The 23,369-nt window shown below is 43.2% G+C and overlaps 1 long non-coding RNA gene across 4 annotated transcripts in view; it reads right to left on the bottom strand.

Moving 5' to 3' along the window:
- LOC131467646 (uncharacterized) overlaps window positions 1–23,369 on the bottom strand; it is an 83,992-nt gene that overhangs the window by 33,962 nt on the left and 26,661 nt on the right. For 2 of the 4 annotated variants that reach the window (XR_009241525.1, XR_009241524.1), the window contains exons 5-8: window positions 17,457–17,520; window positions 2,287–2,357; window positions 1,116–1,216; window positions 71–152 (exon numbers count right to left, since the gene is read on the bottom strand). This is a non-coding gene — a long non-coding RNA (uncharacterized LOC131467646). The remainder of the gene's footprint in view (window positions 1–70; window positions 153–1,115; window positions 1,217–2,286; window positions 2,358–17,456; window positions 17,521–23,369) is intronic. The other 2 variants (XR_009241526.1, XR_009241527.1) reach the window with 2 other exon arrangements.

Genomic DNA, 23,369 nt, shown 5'->3' with positions numbered 1-23,369 from the left:
CATTTTTACCCGGGATTTTGGACATTTTGACCGAAATGATCCGGATAAACCCAAAGAAGTGCTTACTCACGATGAGGGACTTTTCAGACGAGAGGGGCGGGGCTGTGTGCTGACTGGTGGAACACATTTTGCAGCAGTTTAAGGCAACCCACCTTTAAAAGAAGACAAAGAAAGAATAACTCATTAATTTCGCTTTCATTTTAAAAAAACGTACATACGACAAGTGGACGGATGGCGCGATCCAGACTCTTTTCAGCGTATTTGCTCTAAGGAGGAGGTTCAGCGGGACTTTGAGTTGGTGACACGAAACGACCGAGTGGATAAGCTGGCGGAACTAAATATGCGGCACGCGCTGAAACAACAACCTAAACAGGGCTATAAGAGGCTCCCCCATACATGATCAGCCTGATTTGAATACATTGTCTGGAACTGCGGTGGAAACGCAAACCACACAGATTACCAGGAATTATTTCCCCCAGGTAAATACGTTCCTCGTAATAAAAGGTTCTGGAAATGTCGGTGGAAAACAATTCAGAAAATGTATAAATTGGAAATGTTTACTGATGTTTTTATTCAAACGGAGCTCTCTCTGTATTGTATGTATTGCAGAGACATTACAGCTGTATAAATCATATAAGAACACCCTGGGTTGAACTCCTTTAGAGAGTTACCGGTGTCAAAAAGCTTTAGTTATGATGTGTCTTCAGATTACGGAGGCAGAAAACCACCCTTGAAAATCCACCTGAATTATAGAAGGCAGTGTCAAACGTAAAGGTTGTGTGATACACAGCTTGGGGAGTCAGGTGTTCATAAAACTGTAACAGGCTTTCATAAAACATCATTGCAGGGCTGCTGCAGGATAAACACCGTTATACTCGCTCTCAAGGCCACTTAGAGAAAAAACGACACCTTTTATTTTGCCTTCAACAGCCTCCGAGGACGGCGTTGTTAAGAGCTGCTGCTTTAAAAACACAAAGACGGATGATGAGGGGGAACAAGTTCATTCAGCATAACCTGTTGTCAGCTGCTGCACCTGTGAGGAGGATCATAAAGTTCCCAGCAGCTACTATTGGCGCCTTTCCATTAGTGATAGTACCTGGTGCTTTTTTTAGTACCTGCTCTGGCGAGGTTCCAAGCGAGCTGAGCCGAGAGTGTCGTCACTGGAGGAGTCACGAGCGTGACGTCCGACACCGGAATCAAACCGAACAATGTTGAACTGTAGATCAGTTAAAAAAAGGCTTAAAAATCTCACAGTCAGACTAACGCACCCAAAAAAACAAATACATTCACGGCGACTCAAGCTGCAAAACAAACATCATGGTGAAAACATGGTGAAATCCAGACCAGTACATCATTCTTCACTAACGAGGGGACCAGGCTTATGCGCTACCATCTCAACGAATTGAACATTTTTAAAGTTTGTGCACGATAAGGAGAGTGACGCTCACCAACGACACGCTAGATTCATCAGAAACGGTCTCAGACTAACAAGCTGTTGTGGAGGTGCGGTTGCTTGTACACTGCGACAACAACAGTCGGTCCAATTAAACGGCAACTGTAGTTGGACTTCACTGTGCATGGAAACGTAATGAGAGTCTGGGCCTGTGTCCCTGTGGGATCTGTCATATCCTCGTATTGTCATGTGCAGAGGGCTCCGACTGAAGTACGGCCAACCCATTACGGCATCGAGTGTACAGAAAGAGGATTATATCACCAATCCCCTGATGTCACTATAAAACCACAGGGCTCACACACACACACACACACACACAGACAGTCTTTCTGACAGTGTGAAAGGTGCCGCCCCTTGAAAGATCTGTCAATCAGTTCACATGTTCAAACCCTTTCCCCTCAGGCCCGGTGATGATAAGAGCTCGTGCACATGCTCAGAAGGCCGCCTCCTTTCATTCTTGACTCTCTGAGTGGCAGAACAACTGTCAAACTGCCCCCAGGAACCACATGGTGTATGAAAAGGTGCCACACAGAGACGTCTCACCATTTGTTCTTTGACATGAAGGTGCTCCTGTTGGGCAACCTTGGGAAAAAAACAAACCTTTTTTTTTTGGCATGTTCAGTCGTGTCTTACAGTCAGATCACGGGACAACCGAAACCAGCCTTTACTCTTCAAACTGAGCGACCGTTTCACCTCCGCCTGCACTGTACATTTTTGTCTGATGTTCAGCTGTTTTCATTTTCACCGTCCAAAGACTGAGAGGAAAAATATGTCTGTGTTGCTTACACAAGATTTAAAGACACACTCGCCTCAGATAACAATCATTTACTCACCTCTGAAGAATGGCGTTTCAGCATACTGCATCTTCAGGGTTATCTTTTGTTGAAATGTCAACCTTTAGAAGCTGAAACAAATGAGTACAACAGATTTACAGATTTATTTTTAGTGAGCACTTTTTCCACTTTCCAATTCATGTAAATGAACAGATCATTTGATGCACTTTCAATCTACACAACAGTTTATATAACATACACTTGTTGACTCCGAGTGAACATTTGCGCTAAATTTGAAAGGATTCTGTCAAAGCGTTGTTGAGATAATACATTCAAAAAAAATAAATAAATAAATAAAAGGTCACAGAGACCTTGACTTTGAGGAGTAAATTCTATTCGGGTCGTCCAAGTCAATGTTTATTCAAGATTAAACTAAATTCCAGCAGCATATGAGAAGAAATAACCAGTCATAAACAGTCATAAAACAAAACTGTATGGAAACTATACTGGCAAACACCCAGAAGCTGCAGTTTACTCTACTAATACTCAGCGACTGTGTAGCCAAACACACGTGCTGTTACCTTTGTGTGTTTTGTCATCAAGCCTCTAAATCTGTATGTCGTCATTCAGCTCTAATACACCTGAAAACAAAAGCAACGGTAAATCCTGGTACGACTCTCTGCTACTGCTGCCGTCAATGTCAAAGACGAGAGGACATTCCCAATGTCAGACCAGCTGGACTTTCCCGTCCCATCTTGGGCACAGATGGCGATCCTGACTGACGCCTGCCAGGTAAAAGAGGACGGGAGGTTTTTGCGATCGCAGCGTTTGTTTTGAATTCTTAGCGAAGGGCTGTTCATTGTGCCTCAGGCCCCGGCGTCTGACTCTTACCTGGGATTGTGTCCCTCCATTAGTTAATCACCCTCGCAGTAAACCTCCTAAACGCAAAGCACTCGAACAATAAAGACCCGTTTCACACAATCAATCAGCATTTTACAACGGTGGTACTCAAAGAGATCACTGCACCGGCCGCGGCCGTCCTGTTATTATTCATAAGGGCGATAAATTGGTCGTCTCTGCCGCAACATCTGCTGAGGTTTATCTTTCAGAATAAAGTCTGGCATCCACATGGCAGACATTTTAAGCAAATTACTGAACACATTGTCCCTGGGCGGCATAATCACTTTACTGTCATTAAAAAAAAAGACGAAGAAAAAGGTTTTTTCACTGCTTTGATGTGTGAGGTTGTAACAGACAAACAGTCGGCCCGGCAGTAAATGTCCAAACATGGAGGGAACACGGTTGCATAGCTCAGGATAAGAGTTTCTGCTCTGTCTAGATAACAGTGCTGTGTCATTTGCTCATGGCTGACCCATTGCTCAATTTCCCAGAGTTCAAAGTAGTGGGTCACTCTGACCAGATCTGCTGGATACACAAATCCAAGAGAAAGGATGAGTGAGATTCAGAAAACACAACATTACAAACAGCATGAGCTCATCCTATCTGGCAATGATTAATGGACTTTTCCCTGATACCATGACATGCTGTTCAACGTGGCGGTTCACTTGATCCTTTCCTTTCTTTTGATCACTACTTTTTGTGACACAAGTGGTGACGAGACAGTGGTTTTTAAATGAAAAAACAAATTATATGACAGCAATTAAAGCTCCAGTGTGTCACAATCAGTAACATCTGAAGTGACCGGGCAGATTTTAACAAACTATGCCACTTACTCTTACAACCAGAGGTGGAAAGAGTACTGAAATATTCTACTCAAGTAAAAGAACCAATATTTACTTACCTCCTAGTACAAGTAAAAGTACAGGTACTGGCAAACCTTTACAAATTTAAGTGCTAACAAAATAAAATGAATGAGTCAGTCAAAATGGGTCAAAGGTCACAAATGCTTTAACTTTCTCACTCACTCAGGGACATTAAATAATGCCAATTCACCTGTCCTCACCATTCACCTGTCCTCATCGTTCACCTGTGCTAATCATTTACCTGTCCTCATCATTCACCTGTCCTCATCATTCACCTATCCTCCTCATACACCTATCCTCATAATTCACCTATCCTCATCATTCACCTGTCCTCATCATTCACCTGTCCTCACCGTTCACCTGTCATCATTCAACTGTCCTCTTCATTCACATGTCCTTGTCATTCACCTGTCCTCGTCATTCACCTGTCCTCATCATTCACCTATCCTCATAATTCACCTATCCTCATCATTCACCTGTCCTCACCGTTCACCTGTCCTCACCGTTCACCTGTCATCATTAAACTGTCCTCTTCATTCACGTGTCCTCGTCATTCACCTTTCCTCGTCATTCACCTATCCTCATCATACACCTATCCTCATAATTCACCTGTCCTCATCATTCACCTGTCCTCACCATTCACCTGTCATCATTCAACTGTCCTCTTCATTCACCTGTCCTCGTCATTCACCTGTCCTCAACATTCACTGCCAAAGTTTCCGGTGCATGAATGTATTTATTTTCAATTAAGGCCAACAAAAAAGATACTTAAGTAAAAGTAAAATTACAAACTTTAAAAAGTACAACTTGAGTAAACAATTTACAGAGGGAGTGTTTGTGTGTATGCAGCAGCAGCGCAGGAGCAGTTGGGGAGAAGGAGTGTTTATGCCGTCAATTTGTTAGATAACTGGATTTGATTGAGTAGTAGAATTGACTTCTTTGTGTTTTCAGTCCGACTCCGACCTGTTTGCTGCCGCCTCGCTTTACCAGAACAACGCTGCTGTTGCTGGAATGTCACCGGGTGACACGAAATGTCAACACTCCACTACTGAGAAATACAGAGAGAGTTGCATGGAGCTGATAGGCTTAATCAGCACCGTGTGAACTCTTCTGACAATGGTTTTACACTGAAATGTGTCTATTTTTAAAAGTTACGTCCCTGCCATGAAGTGTGAATTAGCTCCAGCACTTTCTGACAGCAAACTCCCAACCGTGCTTTATTCCTGCTCTGCTTTTTTCCAAATGGAATGAGGAGAGAGAGAGAGAGAGAGAGAGAGAGAGAGAGAGAGAGAGAGAGAGAGAGGGCATGGGAGAGTGTTAGCTGTCTTCTGTGGAACCATTCATAGGCTCTCTGCTGCTGCAAAGGTTGGCGAGGAATTCAGGGAATTCAGTGACTTCTCAGCAGAGATCAAAGGAGGTTGAACATTAACTGCGCTGAACTCTTCAGCCCTGCAGCGCTGCTTCCAGGGACTGCCTCTCAAGTTCAAGGGTCCCGCAGGAGCCCTGTTGAATGCTCAGTGTCAATAACAGGTACGTCACATGGAGCGGTTACACGTGAAGCTGCGGGTCATGCCCCCCTTTACCGGGGGCCCCAGCGCCCTTCCAACTGGCTTCAGCCACACATGCATGCATGTATACAAGTAAAGAGTTACAGCTTACACACACACACACACACACACACACACCTACTGCTGCCATTCCGGGGGTAGAGTAAGGATATTTTAACACAACAATACGAACATTCATTCATTATTAAAATCTCCAGGCGGCGGCTTCCCACATTGTCCAAATGTTGCGACTGTTATATGCAATAACCGAACATGTGTTTTGCCATAGCTGCCAGGACTTAACCTGAGGTGACAACTGCTCTCCAGACGAGCTCTCAGCGCCGCCTCACACCTGCAGAGGTTTGTCTTCGTCTAACACTTTGAATAAACCCAAGCGGAGTTTCTGCGAACTGTCAGAGCAGCAGCATGTGATCTAACCTGGAGATAAATCATCCAGATTAGGGGCCATAAATAAGTGATCTTTGTACAGAGATGCCTCTGGTCCCCATCAGTTCACCTGCTAACGGCTGTTAACCACAGTCATTCAGACCTGATTAGTTAATCGGAAGTTTTAGTCGGTTCCTTTAGATTCCATAGGAGGCCACAGGACGAGGTCAGAGAAAGGGAAAGACAGCACCATCTGATTTTATATATACTGTACATACATACACATACTGTATACACACTGGGTATTCACACATTCACACACATATAATACAGCTGGAGAGGGATTAGTGTCACACGCTGTGACTGTTGTACATACAGCATCTCTTTGCAGAAGCCTTGGCAGCATTCCCAGGTAGTAAGCAGCTACTACAACTGAACAGAGCCCTGGGTGGCTGCCATGTTTTGACAGTGAGGGATGTGGACGTCCACGCAGCAGCTGTGGGTCTCTGTCACAGGGCAGGAATGAGAGGTAAGAGGGCTCGCAGGGCGACATGACAGAGGGGGCGCCCTCTCTCGCTCTGGTAAGAGGCTCAAACTGCTTCCTGCTGTGAGCCTGGACAGATTTATGACCCAACAAATGAAATGATAAAGCGGGACGCCCCCAAGGAGCCCGGAAGCCTGGGTGTGGACATAATCTGCAGGGTTTCGGCACATTATAGCAGCCCGTGGATATACTGCAGTGTCAAACTTATTAACATCCCTAAGACATATTATGTGCATAAAAAAAAGTAGTGATGTCAAAACGAATGCCTTGATCACTGCAATGAATATTAAATACTTAACATATTATAAAAAAAATAATAAATAAATATCAGAGGAAGTCAGTTTGTGCCTCCACAACAACACTTCTGGAGTTTCATTTGGAAAATCTGACTCTAACAAGTTCTTTACCACACCCAGAGGACATAAACATGTAATGGAGAAGTTAACAATGACTTTGGGCGACTCGATAGTTAAAAATATCTTTTCCAAATTTGCATCATAGGAAATTATTCAGTTGGAGTGAGAGAAATCTACTCACAAATTGTCATTTTCTGCCACATATCTGGGTCTCTTAAGTCCATTATTAGCTTTTTATCCACACAGAAAACTCGACTTTTTTAAAACTGGGTCCGAGTAACTGCACGCTGCAAATTGACCATAGGTGTGAGAGTGAATGGTTGGCAACGTGTCCAGGGTGTACCTCAACTTTTTGCCCTAAATCTGCTGGAATTGGCTCAGCTTTCTACCGCATTATGCAGATTAAGTTCTACAACAAATTTGTATTTAAAATGCAGAAGCTTTGTTTAATAAACTTGCACAGAATCCTATTTGACCGATACTTTATGATTTAGAGGAGCACACGAGCAAGCATTTGCCTCATTTTTTAAATTATAATTTAGCAGATAAAGTGTCAAAAAGGGGTCGGTTGTTGCCGCTTCGTGCTGCAGCGTCTGATCAAAAGATCCTGAACACACCTTCAGTGGCTCTTGAGGGACAGCAGTCTCACTCTTATGAATATTTGACGACTCATCAAAGACTTGAGACTTGAGCATGATGAAATGCAAAGACGGCTCCTCACGACTATCGCCGAGACTCCTTGTCCCCTCTTTATAAGGTCTTTTTATGACCCATCAAGGGCATGTCTGCCCCCAGCCCTTGTTAATTACTGATGGTTAGCGCATGTATGCGTATGTAAAAGTCTCCCTTTTTTTTTTTGCATCAATTCTTCACCTATTGTGTCGTCAGGTTATCAGATAACTGTCTAAAAGCCCCGCAATCTCTCTGACAGGGGACGTCAGAGAGTAGTGGGCTATATAATGTACATGGAGTACACTCGGACACGCACTTTGACCGCATGATGCAAAACCCTATATGTTTATATAATTTTATATTTTTTGACCCTTGAAATTCAGCTCAGGTGCGTCCCATTTTTCTTGATCGTTGCCGCGATGATACTACAATTTAATTGGAGTCCACCTTGATTGTGGTCAATAAAATTGATTGGACATGATTTGAAGAGGCACACACACACCTCTATAGAAGGCCCCACAGCTGATCAGCAAAAAAAAAAAAAGCCACAAGGTCATAGTAACTGCCTGCACAGCTGAGAGACAGGACTGTTGCAAGGCACAGATCTGGGGAAGGCGACAAAAAAAATCTGCTGCACTGAAGATTCCCAAGAGCACAAGAGTGGATTCTCAACTGAAGAAGCTTGGCACAAGCAGGAGTCTTCCATGAGCTGGTCGCCAGGCCAAACTGAACAATCGAGGGAGATGAGCCTTAGTGAGAGAGGTGACCAAGAACCCGAAGGTCACTCTCAGTGATTTCCAGAGATCCTGTATCTCCATAAAGTTTAAAAAGGCAGCCAATCTGGGCTTCATAGAAGAGAAAACTCATGAAAGTCTGCAAAAAAAAAAAACGAAGGCCTCTCAGTCTGTGACAAACGCGATTCTCTGGTCTGAAGAAACCTTTGAATTTGAACTGTTTGGCCTCAATTCTAAATGTTATGCGTGGAGGAAACCAGGCACCGCTCATCACCTGCCCAACACCATCCCAACAGTGAAGCACGGTGGAGGCAGCATCATGCTTGGGGGGCGTGTTTCTCAGCGGCAGCAAAGTACAGAGATGTCCTCAATGAAGACCTGCTCCAAAGCAGTCTGGACCTCACACTGGGCCGAAGGTTCACCTTCCAACACGACAAGGATCCTAAGACAGAGTGGTCCAGCCAGAGCCCTGAATTGACCTCTATCAAACATTCTCTGGATAAAGCTAAAGATGTCTGTCTGTCCACAGAAGGTCCCCATCCAACCGGACCAAGTTTGAGAGGATTTGCAAAGCAGAATGTCAGAAAAGTGTGCAAAGATTGTTGCATCACATACAAAAAGACTCAAGGCTGTAATTGCTGTCAAAGATGCTTCAACTAATACTGAATAAAGGATATTTAGGATATTTAAAGAATACTAGCATCAAGCTGAAATATAACAAAAGTCAAGAGGGGTCTGAATACTTTGTGAAGCCTCTCTATGTGTCCTTATACTGCAGTTGTCCTGCATCTCCTCATAGTTCCTCTTCATCTCTTTGAGGTGCATTTGTGTGTCTTTGTGGAGTCATTTTATTGTATAACACTTCATGACTGAACGTCTGGAACAGAGGCTCGTGCTCACGGTGTGACGCGCTGAACGGGTCAAGTTTGTGGACAGTGCAGGTCAGGGCGCTGAGCCCAGAACCTTGAGCAGTCAAGTTATTTCAGTCTGAAGTCAGTAATGAGATGCATACTTGTGTGCACAGCGGAGACACAGTGGACCCATAGAGGACCCGGCGTGTACACGGCATCTCGGAGTCCCCTCCTCTGTGAGCCGACACAGCCGGCCATTCACCGTCGACCACACCGCAGCACATGATCCTCACACCCACAGCCGTCCCTTATGAATGTGGTGTGGCATATAAAAAAGACATTTTGTCTCGCGGTCCGACTGCGAACACAGGCGATAATTGATTTATGCAGACGGAATAATAAACGCTACTTCATGAGTTCAAGGCGAGGCGATTCTGCCCCGCAGTCATCAGTGGGTACAAAGTCATTTGCCCGGTGTTGAATCATCAAATGTCCCCCCTCTTTTTTTTTTTTTTTTCCACTGCCACATCTGATCATTTGATAGTAGAAGGAGAAAGAGTGAATTAATTTGAGGCCTTGTAGAGTTGCACTCTGTGAACTCTGTCTTTTTTGGGGCCTGAACTGTCATTTGTGGATGCACATGATTCTATGCTACTTCTCCAGTAACTATACTCTTCCCGAACAACAGGCGCATCAACAGGCGCTATTATCGTTGGAAATTACAAGCTTTGATCCAACTGTGGTTTCTGTGTGCTGTGAGAGGGTTAGAGATCTTTTCTAGCTGTAATTTGTTAGATCACTAACCAACTGAACGGGCGGAGACAGCAGCAGCTTTTCTGTGTCTCCACAAAGTTAAAGACTCCTCATTGTCAATCATGGGCTTTTCTTATTTTATTATCAACACTGTCAGACAGAGGAATTCATGCTGTGTGATTGAGAGCAGCCTACTCAGACGAGAAGTGCATCAGAAGTCGTAGTGAAATTACTGGAGACATGTCTGCATGGGTGACCTGGAAACCCCGCACGGCCTCATGCCCCAGAAAGTGGTTTTCTTTTTTTTTTTTAAGCTCTTTCTAAACCAGATTGTAACAGAACCTACCCACACAAGCATACTATGACTACTTTACTATATATAACCGTATTTGATCATGTAAAAAGACAACTACATGCTTGTCTTGCAAAGGCAGTCAGTGCAAATTTAAAATAAATGAAACAAACAAATAAAGACGCATCATATCAAGTAAATGCATAGTTGAGTGTCTTCTCATACATGTTCAAGCTTCTCACAAAAACAACATCATTGCTTTAATGTTTATCTGTGGAAACATGTCTTTCAATGGCTCCTTCTCCTCGAGCACTTACATCACATAAAAGTGTGAAACCCACTTAAATCTGTTGCTGATAAAGCCGTGCTCTTGTGACCATTCAGAATTAGAAGATGTTTTATGTTTTTGGCATTTCTGTCACGTTAGCGGCTGCCGGTGAACACATGGAAGCCTTGTTTATGTTTTTAACCAATGACATATCAGATATAGTGCAACTCCAAAAAGGAGGACAACTGAGCGTGTGCCAGACACCGGACAGAGTATTTAAAATCTGGACTGTCCAGCCTAAATCTGGACGTATGGCAGTGATGATTGCTCTAAAACAACATGGCGCCAAATAAGTACTATGTTGTATTTACAATACAATACAAACTGTGTGCTAGAACACGATTAGAACGTTTAGAACGGATGACCGATCATCAGATTTTTGTATTCCTGTAGGATTAAAACCACTTGAAGCTCAGCTTCAACTGTTCTCTATGGGATGGCACACAGTAGGTTTTCTTTCACTGCAGTGAGCTCAACGCTGATTGGACAAATGCGGCAAAAAAGTCACTTCCATGGAAACTCAGCTTCTCTGGGAGTCAATGGAGGAGTGGGCGGACGCTGGGCTTCTGCATGACGATTGGGATATGTCCTTATTTTCAGTGGAATGTACAGCTCTTAACTCAAAGTCCACTTTCTTTTTTACAACGTCAACAGAGTCGGTGAATTCAAGTAGTACGACGATAAGACAGCTGCAACACCAGCGGTACAACTGCCACATCACTGGAGAGTACCTACTTTGTCAGGCGCACAACACCTGAGAAACCTGTTTATCTGATTATGCTGCCGCCACACACACACACTCATGTTGTTATAATTAGGAAGTCAGCCACTGATAATTACAACCACAAGCTCATATCCTGACACACTGTGCACCAGCACTTTTCCAGCCTGCTGCAGACCGGGCTGCTTGAAAGTGACAGTTGTGAGGTGACAAATTCCTTTCATTCACACAGCGTCACAATAAATGTTGCTAATTATTCCGCCACCAGTGACAGGAAGCCTAAAGGGGAACTCCGTCAAACCTACACATCTCACAGGCAGTCATAAGACGCTCCGCTGCCTATGTGAAGAATGTTGTATAGTGTGTCTGTGGCTCCAGGTGGCGTTGCATACAGTCTGATAAATGGTGCGGTTGGAGGAATGTGCCTGTCCCGTATCGCTGCGTGAAGCTCAAAGCCGACACACCTGTGGCAGAGTCGCAATGTTGGTTATGTAGGTAAAGAAGAAGATATTTCTGGCTCAGCGGCATCAGTTTGATCATTTATTTATAAACAGCCCATTGTGATACAGCTGGATTGTGCACAGTGAGGTCGATAAGGTTCAAATCACAAGCAGCGACGCAATACAATAACATGTATTGTAAGTGTCTAGCACATTTTAGATTTGTATTTATTTGTTTACAGTAGTGCTGGCAGTTTAACTTTAATTTGCCTGAATTTGTTTGTTTACCTTTATAATGTTTTAAAACTCATTGTATTTTTTCCACAATTTCTTTCAAAATGGTCTCCGTACACCACCTTGAATGTACCTTTTTGAATAATAATAACAATAATATGAATAAAACTGCCTTATTACCACCACTTACACTCTGTCTCTGTTGCTATGGTTGTCATCGACAGACGTGCCAAAGCAAATTCTATTTAAAAACTACTTGGCATGAGTTCAAATTCAGATTTTTATCTGAGCCGTTATTGATGCTTCACAGAAGGATGTAAAGTTGTTGTTATTTTTTTTTGTATTTATGTACAGCTGCATCACTTTGTCCTGTTTGTTTATCACTTGCACACTTGCAGCTTAGTAACAGTGAATTTAAGATATTGTCGTTCAACTTGAAGCTCACAAAACTAATTATAATAAGTCTAAATAATAATAATAATAATTCCTTTGAACCCACTGCACCTTATGTGAAAATATTATGTTTGTGTTACTGTATACATTTTCTATATCTTAGGTTTTTCTTTTTTTTCAAATTTTACTCTATTTAAATTCAAATTCCAGTGTACTTGGCAATAAATACCGATTCTGATACTGAATCTTCCGAAGGAGCACTCATTAATAATTCTGATTTAAGAGTCTGATATTTTAAATTCTAATTCTTATTCTAATTCTTATTTAAATTCTGCAGGAGAAGACAGGAGGCGGGACAAGAGGGCGGGTCTTGGGGATATGAATTGGAGGCGGTGCGATGTTTGAGGTGTTTTCTTTTTTAACATCTAAATCAAGCTGTAGATCTAAATATTGACACAGAGGAGCTCATGACACATCCCCTACAAGTGTCCCCTAAATTATTCATCAACAAATTGGGCTGTGTGCACAGTTGATGCATATTTCATACACCTTTCTTTAATTTATTATATTCATACACCGACACCCACCAAAATAAGGGAAGTGGGTAAAAATATAAAAGAAGTAAGTCAATTTTACGCAAAAAAAGGAAATGGCCTCTTTATTTTGAGACCAAGCTATAAAGAACACGTTCTACATTCTGCAAAGAAGTGACAACGACAGTTCGTGGAAGTGACACGGTGGGCCGAGGCAAAGCCAAATACACGCACAGCGTGGCCTCTATCTGCAGAGTATAGTGGTTCACCACATTAAATTAACTGAAACTTTTATCAGGCAATTTATGACCTATTGCAAAGCAGAACGTTAAAGCCTGCATCTGTAGTTTAACTTCATGCAGTAAAGCCTTCAGCAGTGATCCCAGACTCCCCCGATTTTAAACGCCCGAAAAGTGAATGAGACCTCTGTACAGGTGGTGTCAGAAAGCAGCTTTGAATGATGTCCGTTTGCTTAACCAACATTCACACACTCGTACTGACTGACCCACACACAGGGAGACTCCCAGGAGAAGGGCGAAGGGCAGCAGTGACACCCACTCACACAAACCCAGCAGGTAAACAGACGAGCGGCAGAACGTCCCATCTTTTTCACCCCCCAAAGACGTCACGTTAGCCCCCTAACAACCCGCGCTGCCACAAACACAGAGAATTACAGGTGAAGAAAATAATCGACTGACAGCAACCTGATCACGGCGTCTCTTTTTTATTTTCTCATGGCCCCGTATCAATGTCAGCATCTGTGTAAACGCTAAGGTAATTCACTTGTCGGCTCCCTGCTGTTGGCATGGAAAGAGCAGAGGAGGAGGAGGAGGAGGAGGAGGAGGAGTGAATCACTTTCAGTGCAAACACCCATGGACCCGCTGCTTCAGGCTCTTATGGTGTTTATGGTTTAAAAGTGTTGTGCGTGACTTTTTTTTTGCTTTTCCATTAGTGACAGTACCTGGGGCTTTTTTTTAGTACATGCTCTGGTGAGGTTCCCGACGTCAACAGACGTCGTGAGCACGACATCCTGCGCAAGAATCAAACCGAACAATGCCGAATCAGTTAAAAAGTCTTAATAATCCTGAAAACAAGGGTTAATCTCCAACATTTACCAAGGAAATGTCTTAAATCTTAATATTTAATTGAGGAGTTTGGTGTATTTAGTGACAGCACTGCCGAAAGCCGAAGATTGTGAGCCAAATCACAACCCGTTCAGCCGTATTTTAGTTCCGGTCATGCAGGAAATACTAAACTTATCTATTTTAATGAACTGATTCTAATGATTCAGTTCGTGACAGCAGTTTCGTGCAGCGGAGTAAAGAAAACGATGTGCTTGTTACCAAACTGAGTCCGGCTGAGCAGAACCGAGTAGAGCTAGAACACTCAAGACCGCCAAGACCGACAGCTACTGCAACATGGTGCTAGTAAAGTGAGCCGACTGCAGACAGGTTGGAGTACGACTGAAAAGACAAAGAATTCTGCTGCTCAAAAAACCCAATCGTTCAACAATATTATGATGAGATAAATGCTTCTTGTCCCCACCCACCTCTGTGCTACAGCTGTATACACACAAACCCTGAGTCAGGTCTGATCGCTTCGCTTGACAGAGCCTCTTTCCAGATAACCGACACGTCAAGAAAATGAAAGCACTCCTCACATTCAAGACCAAACAACAACAAAATAATACAACTTAAAGCTTTAAAGATATCGAGGTCTGTCATATTTATACATCTTTTAAAGGATACGCCGTCTGAATGTACATGTCTTGCATGCACTTTGCTGCATAGCTCAAAATAAGAGTCAGGTGTGCTCTTTTCTCCCATCATCACGACCTAAAGTCATTGAGGTCGGTAGAGAGTACTGATAATGAGTGAATGCACACTCTGCTTAGCAGAAGTGAGAGGCAGTGTGACCAGGGGAGGCCCCAAAGCAGACTCTATGATTCCCCTAACCCCTAAATGACTCACAGTGAAAACGCTGAATAAAATAGATTGAACGAACCTGAACCCTCTTTCAGTACTGAGTTTGACTGCACATTTTCCACAGACATCAACAGTGTTTTCCCTGGAATCCAATAATACCATGTCGAGATTTATGTGGAGGCCACAGCGTGGATTACGCGACGAGGCTCACTTCACGCCGAGGTGTGAGACGCAGCTGTTGCTATTCTTCATATAAACACAAACATACGGGCGAATGCGTTCTGAGTCACTGGATGTTAGTCATTGTTTTTTGGAAGGTTTTCAAGTTTTTTCATTCATGTTCAGAGATGAGAAAGAAAAGAGAGAGGGAGGTTTGGGACAAATATAATAAAGAACAACAAATACGGGAGATCAGTCAGTGTCTACACAGATCAGAGATCAGCAAATACAGCATGGAAGCGGATGACTTCTGATACAGAGGTGACTCCGGGGGCAAGTGACTCTGCAATGCACATATACTTTTATTGGCTTTGGCTGCGGTTGGCAATCGTGAAACACGAGAACCAACCTTGTTTCTTTGAAGCCACCAAGTTTGTCCAAGACAAACCAGCTCCCCCCCAACCCCAACCCCTGTCCACACACACACACACACACACCAAATGAATAAAGTCAATAATTACAAACTTGTATGCAAAAATAAACAGCAGTTGTTGGGTTTTTGTTCCTATTCTCACAATGTATATGGATAAAAATCTGTCCTGAGCTTTAAAAAAATCTAAACTAAGGTAACTCTGGAGATATTGCCTTGTTTTCTTTTTTGATAACGGTGAATCTTTGGTTTCTCAGACGTGATATTTTGTTGTACAGATGCTGACAACAGGAACGTGATCAGGTATCGCTGCTAACTTGTCCGTCTTATAAATTTAAAGGTGGACCAAAAATGGGTTTTAATTTGGGTGATATGGAGTTCTGATGATCCAATATAGTGTGTGATTGCGGGTATGTGATCTCTGGCTTGGACCTCAGGTTGGGAACCGTGGCTGTAGAGGCTAATTTCTTCTTCGGCTGCTTAATTATTCTTCCCTCGAGTCTTTTCTGGTGCGAAGCTGCAATGTAAGTTCATTTCCTGGCTGTTAGCCCAGTCATTAGCTGTGATTGTTAGTGGTGAAACTTACTTTTTACAACTTTGGAAGTGTGACAGCTCTCGTTATTTTTATGCCTTCATTCGCATAGACAACCGATTGACTGAAATAGGGGCCTGAGAATACCATATTAACACAATGACACAATTGTAACCACCGCAAAACTGTCACTGAGCTCCATTGTGTTGTGTTGTCTGATCTTTAGCTTTATACAGATGGGATTAGTTTGACACGGGGAGGTGGAGTAATGCAATTTTACCAGAGTAATCATCTGTAATATTAATGGCCAATTCACACGGGATAGGAAATCTCAGTAAAACTGCCTCAATTGCAATCGTGTGCCTGGTGATCCCAACACGGCACCGGCTATGCACAAACCCCTGTACACCGAGTGGCACTAGATTTATGTACCGCCGTCACCTCCTGACGCCACATGCGTACTATGCTGCTTCTTGATATCACAAGTGCAGACACACTATCAACATCAAAACTCCTTGTAAACAGAAGATGACAGACTATTAACTCAGATATTTACTGCTGGTCTATTTGCACGGGATTAGTATTATCTGGGGTAATTGTTCTGGACCTTTTTACCCCAGGTAAATGTCGCCGGTAATCTTTACTGACATCATCCGGTAATCTTTACTGACATGGCAAATTCGGACGGGACTAAAAACTCACTGAGACGCTCTGGTAATAATTACTTAACCTTCACCTCCTCGTGTGAAACTAATCCCGTCTGAATGGGACTTTAGTCTCACTTGCTTTGGGTTATGGGTGACAAAAAACAATACAGGGCAATTAAATAAAGTATAAAAATACGTAAATAAAATCGATTTTATTGCGAAAGAGGCCTAAGCTTCTCCTTTCCACTCTTTATGCAAAGCTGAGCTAATTGACTCTTAGCTATAGCTCCATAGTCGATGTACAGACACATTATCAATGTTCTCATCTCAATCCTGGCAAGAAAGCAATTAAGCACATTCCGCAAGAAATGTTTTCCTTGTCTAATGAAGTCTGGGAAAGTCTTTAAATAAAGTTTGATAGACACTGTACATAAGATATTCACTCAGACTGTCTATCAAGGCCAGGAATGACCGGCTCACTAACGCGGCCTTTTGATATGGAGCAGTGGAAGTCAGTAGAGTTTGTGACAGCTCTGTTTACTGTGGCTCGCCTTTAGCAGTGTGGCGTGCACCGCGGCGGCATTAAGATCACTTTCGCTGGCCTCGTCGTCATTGGCCAAGTCTTTGATTAAAAAACGCTGTTTAAATTTACGTAGGAACTTTATAGCCTTTTACCGAGCTTTACTGTGCACAATGTTATTTTAAGAATCCCTTTTAAACCAAACAAAGTGATGGGTTTAAATGAAATAAAAGTGCCTGACGGGGCCACGGAGAGACCGGTGGAGCGTGTTTCCTGGAAAGTGCTTTCCCATGTGTGGGCAGGCAGATCAGTTGGACAGGAGCAAGTAGCAGCCTGTGATGATGTTTGACTCACGAGAGGGCATACTTTCGATTGCACTGCTGCCAAGCTGCAGGCACTCGGAGGACCTCCCACTGCTGCCTGATTATTTTTTCACACCAAGCCTGGGAACGCAGGGTTAACGGCTCACCTGCAGCATGTCTGGACACTTTTTAATCCACAGACTCTCTGCAAGGAGGGAGCGGAGGGAAGATCTGTAGGGGGAGAAACAAAAAGATAAATGAGGATAGTAGCGAGGGCAGGCGGTATTATATTGCATGATGGGGAGATAAGATGCAGTTACAGTTGTACATGCACACACATACACTCCGTCTACGTTTACACAGAACTAGGCTGAAGGTTTTTGGGTTGGTGTGGACACAGAAATCGGACCCAATTTTACAGTCAGATTTGTCTTTATATATACTTATATTATATTATATTATATAGATAGATAAACTTCTTTGTCTGTCCCAATCAGCGACAGACGTTTTCCTTTTTACACGGCTGCAACAATAGAATACAACACTCTCAAGACACTTTTAATGAAAACAGTACAATAGGAAACACTGTTAAAAGATAGCTAACTTGCAACTAGCTGTTAGCATGTCGAGCCTTTCTAGCGCCCACGCCGGACATTGAGTCATTCATTCATTCATTCATTTTCTACTTCTTTATCCTCCACATGAGGGTTGCAGGATGAACTGAAGCCAATCGCACCTGGCATAGGGCTAAAGGTGGGGGTCACACCCTGGACCAGGTCACCAGTCCATTGCAGGACAAACAGAAACGAACAAACGAACAAACATTCACTCTCACAGAGCGACCAATTAAGCGGAGAACCTGGAGAAAACACACACACACACACATGCACATGCACACGCAGGAAGAACATGCAAACTCCACACATAAAGGTCTCTGGTTAAGCCCAGGATCCAAACTGGTGACCCTCTTCCTGTGAGGCAACAATGCTGGCCACTTCCCCACCACGAACGTACTCAATCCTCAAAGCTGACAGAGCATAAAATCGGTCTCTTCCTCAGTCAAAAAAAAATATACCGCACTGAATTCACTGTGTTGTGTAGTATGTAGATTCCCACACTATGTTAGTCTGACTTGGAGGATTCCGTTAGATTATAACATGCATTTTAAAAATCGGGATTTAGTCAGACGAACACAATAACTACTAAAACATACTGTTTATAATCTATTTATTGATCTCTCTTTTACATTAAAACACATTTTATGACAAATAAAACAAGCAGCAGAGGCGCCCAAAAGAAAAAAAATAGACACTACGTCGACATAAAAATATAAAAAACAGAAGTCATACATCTTCCACTTCCCGTTCACATGCTGACACTTGAAGTTATGAATGGTGAAGTGTCAAATCTGACCTGCGATCAATCAGATTTGAATGGGACCTGGAACAATGGAGCTGGTCGTGTGAATGCAGCCTAACGTACAGGATACATGCAGTATGTGTACGTCGGTGCAGTGGAGCAGATCCTCTGTAGATAAAGGGATTAAACCACTGTCTGTCTGAGCAGCTATTTTAATTGAAGATTTGCTGATGCCAGACATATTAATGCCTAATGGGCCTTTTCTATTTGTATCGCACTCCACCCTCACTGACCTTTACATATATATGTGTATATATAGAGAGCAACTGAGTCACTGCAAACTATATTTCTGACCCCAATACGATTAAATACGCCTGTTCTGTTTTTATACTCTTGAAATCGGATCAGTGGAACCACATGTAATAAAAGATACGTGTGCATACTGGTTTACACTATATTTAAATTCAGCATGCAGTTGTTGCAGCTGCCGCATGTTTGCATGCAAAATTCTTTAAATAAATCAATGATTCAAACACACATTTTTTTTGCCCGTGCATGTGCGATACCTGCAGAGCTGTGGTTTACCCCCCCCCCCCCCCCCCGCAAGAAACAACGGTGGCGGTTCACACATCTCGAGTTTGTGCGAGCTGCAGTCTCAGTATCAGAGGTGCCACTGGGTTCACAGAGTGCAAATTTGTGAATGGAGTCCCTTCCATATAAGGTGCTGGTAGAGTGGTCAGGGCAAGAGGAACTTGACTTGAGGCTGATGGTTTTCCTCTCTTCAGTTTCAGCTGTTGTGTCTTGCTGTCAGTGGATTGTAAAACCACCGCAGCACGACATCACAGCGGGACTATGGTCGCACTTCTGTTTACTGCATTCATAAAATGGCTGCTCATTGGGAAAACATGAATGTTTTCATGTAGATCCTGAATTAACTGCTCTTCAATCAAGCTGCTGGCCTGCAGTCAGTGACCGTTTTGCTATAAATTCAGTAGTTCCCGTTTGTGGTGATTCATAGTTTTTCTTCTCTCTCTGGTTTGGTGGAGACTTTCCTGTTAAACATTTTTTTTTTCTCACTCTCCAAACTCGAGAGGGGACATTACTGTTCAAAACTCTCACTTCATGAATAATAGAAAGAGACTGATAGAGGTTTATATGCACCAGCAGTTAGTGAATCATGGTTTCAGGTAGAGTCTGTTCCTGCCGCGTAATCATCGCTTTACATGTTCAGTTTTGAATTGATGGTCATATTCGCATTACATTTGAGTCAGAGAGCATCTGCTCTTCGATAAAGGAGATTTTTGTGGTTTTGCATTCAAATGAAGTGGAAACTAAAATGTCATACTGGTTTTACATCGAATCAAAAATGTGCTGTTTCCATTTGACGACTAAAGTGAAACTTGGGGAGACAGGTTTAAAGATTTAATTCAAGACCTTTAATAAATATAATAAGTACTCTTCTTTGGATTATTATTATTATGATGATAAGTAGTATTTTTCCTTCTCTAGGGGTCGTCACTGCTGCATATGATCTGCATATGTTTGATTTGTTATGCCGGATGCAACCCTTGAACTGGCAACCCTCTGGTTACTAGCACAATTCCCTTCCGCCATGGGCTGCCCTCTCTTCTTTGGATAATCACCGGTCTATAATATAGGGAGGAAAACCCTTAAAACTACATTAATTTAATTTGACAAAAAGATATATATCTAAAAAATCTGCACGATATCATTTTCATCTTGAAGGTTTGGCGTCCACATGTTTCTGTGTCCTTCCTCAGTCAATGTGCTACATACAGTGGTGGATTTAATTTTCACACCTCATGTCTGAGCCGCATGTTGGACTGCAAACTCGGGATTTTCACATTCGTCGTGATGTCACAAATGATCGCACATGAGTGGCGGTAACGGTCCTCGTCTGCTGTGTCTAAGAAGTGTGTGATGTAATCAGTTTTTTGTCTCTCTGCAGTTATCTGTGAAGACGACGACTTCTCAGCGTCCCGACAGGACAGCAGTGTCCGTTTATACCCGTCCTGCCATCGTGGAATTCGACCTCCACGCCTGTGGTGTGAGTCATGCAGGCCCGGCCCTCACTGCCTCATGTCATGACTGTGGACATTTGCCCTCCACAGAAGTGAACTCCTTTGTGGCGGCTCTCAATCAAGATTCACCTCAGAGAAAAGAGCTGCACTTCCTGGTCGCCGTCCCTCGGCTGGGAGGGGGAGCACAGCGCAGAGCAGGAGCACTCAGACTTGGCTCTCTGCATTCCTGGCTCCACTCACGGTTTTCCTCTCTTTCCCAGTGGAACACATGGAGTCTGATGCTGAAAATGGGACTTGCCTGGTGGAGGAACGTGCCCCCCCCAGCTGACCATCTGCTTGCCTATGCAGCTCTTCTTCAGCTTTCTTAAGAGACAGAATCTAGGCTGAGGAAATGTACTTTTGGTGGTTTCACACCGGCGAGCGTCGGCCCAGTTCGCGTTCAGAACCTCGGTGCTTTCAGCAAAAACCACACCAGTTAAGCAGAACCAAAGTTCCACCACCTTACATCATCAACCGCAGGCACTGCTCGGTGTACAGTGTGAGCAGAAGTAATCACAACAGATCTTCTGCGAGCGTTTCCTTCTGTTAATTCACCTGGAACGAATGCCACGCCCACATTTCCAAATATTTAAATGTCTTCTGGAGACAACTGCATGTTCTTCATGTCCTTTATTATTTTCACCAGAACACTGTCCTTCCTTCTTTTGGTCTACAGCTTACAATGACACGCCTACTGATTGGGTAGATTGGCTAGTGTGAAAGCCCCATTAGCCCTGACCCTTCAGTCACTCCTGATCTAGGATATAACAGTATGAAGCATTGTTCTTTAAAGTATAACCCTTACATTTAAATAGACAACTATACAGAAAAAAAGGCTGTTTTGTGCAGCTGAACAGCCTCTAAAATCTTAAAAAACCTCTCTTTTGTCCTATGACTGAAAATGAGGAGGTTTACAAAGTCATTTCAGCACCACTTCAATTTCAATGCAGGTGAGAAGTCCCCGCCCAATGAGCTTTTCGTCGCTGGAATTGAAGCTAGAGAGGTGTGAACGCGACCGCATGTTTCTCACCTCCCGGCGTCAAACACAAACAATGCCAGTGCTGCAACGCGGCATGAGTGAGGGATTTAGCGAGTGGCAGATTGTTGAATGGGAGAGAGCAGACCGCTGGCGCTGGTGAACAAACACAGCAACCACATCAAAAGGCACAGGGCCGGTCCAGTGACAATAAGGTCAGACAGTCGGGACATTTTCCTAAAGTGAAAAGCTCTGGCTGAACTTCATCCAATGACACGTTAGTCACTTGCACTGATTCAAACAGAGAAATGACCTTCAGTACGTTTTTAACTCCTCAGGAATCTCTTGTAAATAGCTCAAAAAAAAAAAAAAAAAAAAGTAATACACAAGCCAAAAAGATTGGGAACCTCAAAAAAGACCACTCAAAATCTATATAGACAACTTACAGTTGACAAAACAACATAAAACACCTTGTGAATGTTTGATATTTTTTCTGCCGTTGCCTTTCCCTTCACCTTCGTCCCTTCTGTGACACAGTAAAAAATAAAAAGGAATGACATGCCAGTGCGGTTAAATGGATATTTAAACTGGTTTACTGGGCTGTAAAGTATCACAGCATGCTGGAGGCACATGAGAGAAGAAGAAAAACTAAACTAAAACTACCATCAAAACATATCCTCCTCCATTAGATCTTACATTAAAAACCCTGAGAGTTCGGCATCATTAGTGTGTGCGGTTTGTCGTGACTTTTGCCTCGACGTACAAAGCGCCACAAATCCAGACGTACAAAATATACGGATATTCTTACTGTTTAGGATCGTACTGCAATGTGTAAGTGGCCCAGTTCATAAAATAAGATTTCTTCGCCTTTAATTTACAGGTTGTAGCAATGAAACGGCCTCTTAGGAGGTAAAACTTTAATATAATTAATCAGATATTTCACTACAAGCAAGTCAAATTCACTATTGCACATACACAAGTCTAGAAGTCGACTGTAATAGGCTTTAACGGTGGTGCGCAACTGTACAGAGATGAATGGGGAGTGTAAAAAAGCCGCTATATCACAAGTGTGTGTGTTAAAACTCTCGGTGGGAAACTCAGTCATCCATCACCAGTCTGGGGAGTGAGGGATATATTCTTTTTTTTTTCTTCTTCATTTCCTGGTTAGGTGGGTGGGCATCTATTCATTACCTGTCTTGTAGTTTATTCTGCATGGGATCTGAAGCATGGCAGCACATTCCTGCACCTCAGAGAAAAAAAAAGGGAGTGGGAGTTTTCCGTTTGTTTTAACGAGGTTTGTGTTTGTTTAACCTCCTCTCGTCTCTCCCGAATCGAACAGAAAAGTGATCGGGGGGGGGGGACGAGACGCCCCTAACCCGGCATGGATAGCGGCGTCACAAACTCTCGGAAAAGCTTGTGGTGTGAAAGAAACAGAAAAGTGAAATCTGAAGTGGAGAGGTTACAAAAGCAGTTTGTAAAGTGAGATAAACAGTGGCAGGAGGATCTCCAGGCCACTGAGCATGACTAACCCACTCAGCTGACCACAACCAAGGGTTTCTGCTGGGTTGGCTGAGGGGGCGAGGGAGAGCGACCTGAGCAGACACCTGCTCTGTCGTCAAACCTGGAGAGTGTGGCTGCCCTTGAGCAAAGCACTTTAGCGCCGT

Source organism: Solea solea, chromosome 1 (assembly GCF_958295425.1).
Source record: "Solea solea chromosome 1, fSolSol10.1, whole genome shotgun sequence".
Classification (NCBI taxonomy): domain Eukaryota; kingdom Metazoa; phylum Chordata; class Actinopteri; order Pleuronectiformes; family Soleidae; genus Solea; species Solea solea.
Note: the sequence above shows the minus strand (reverse complement) of the source record. Positions and strands in the feature narration are given on the sequence as shown.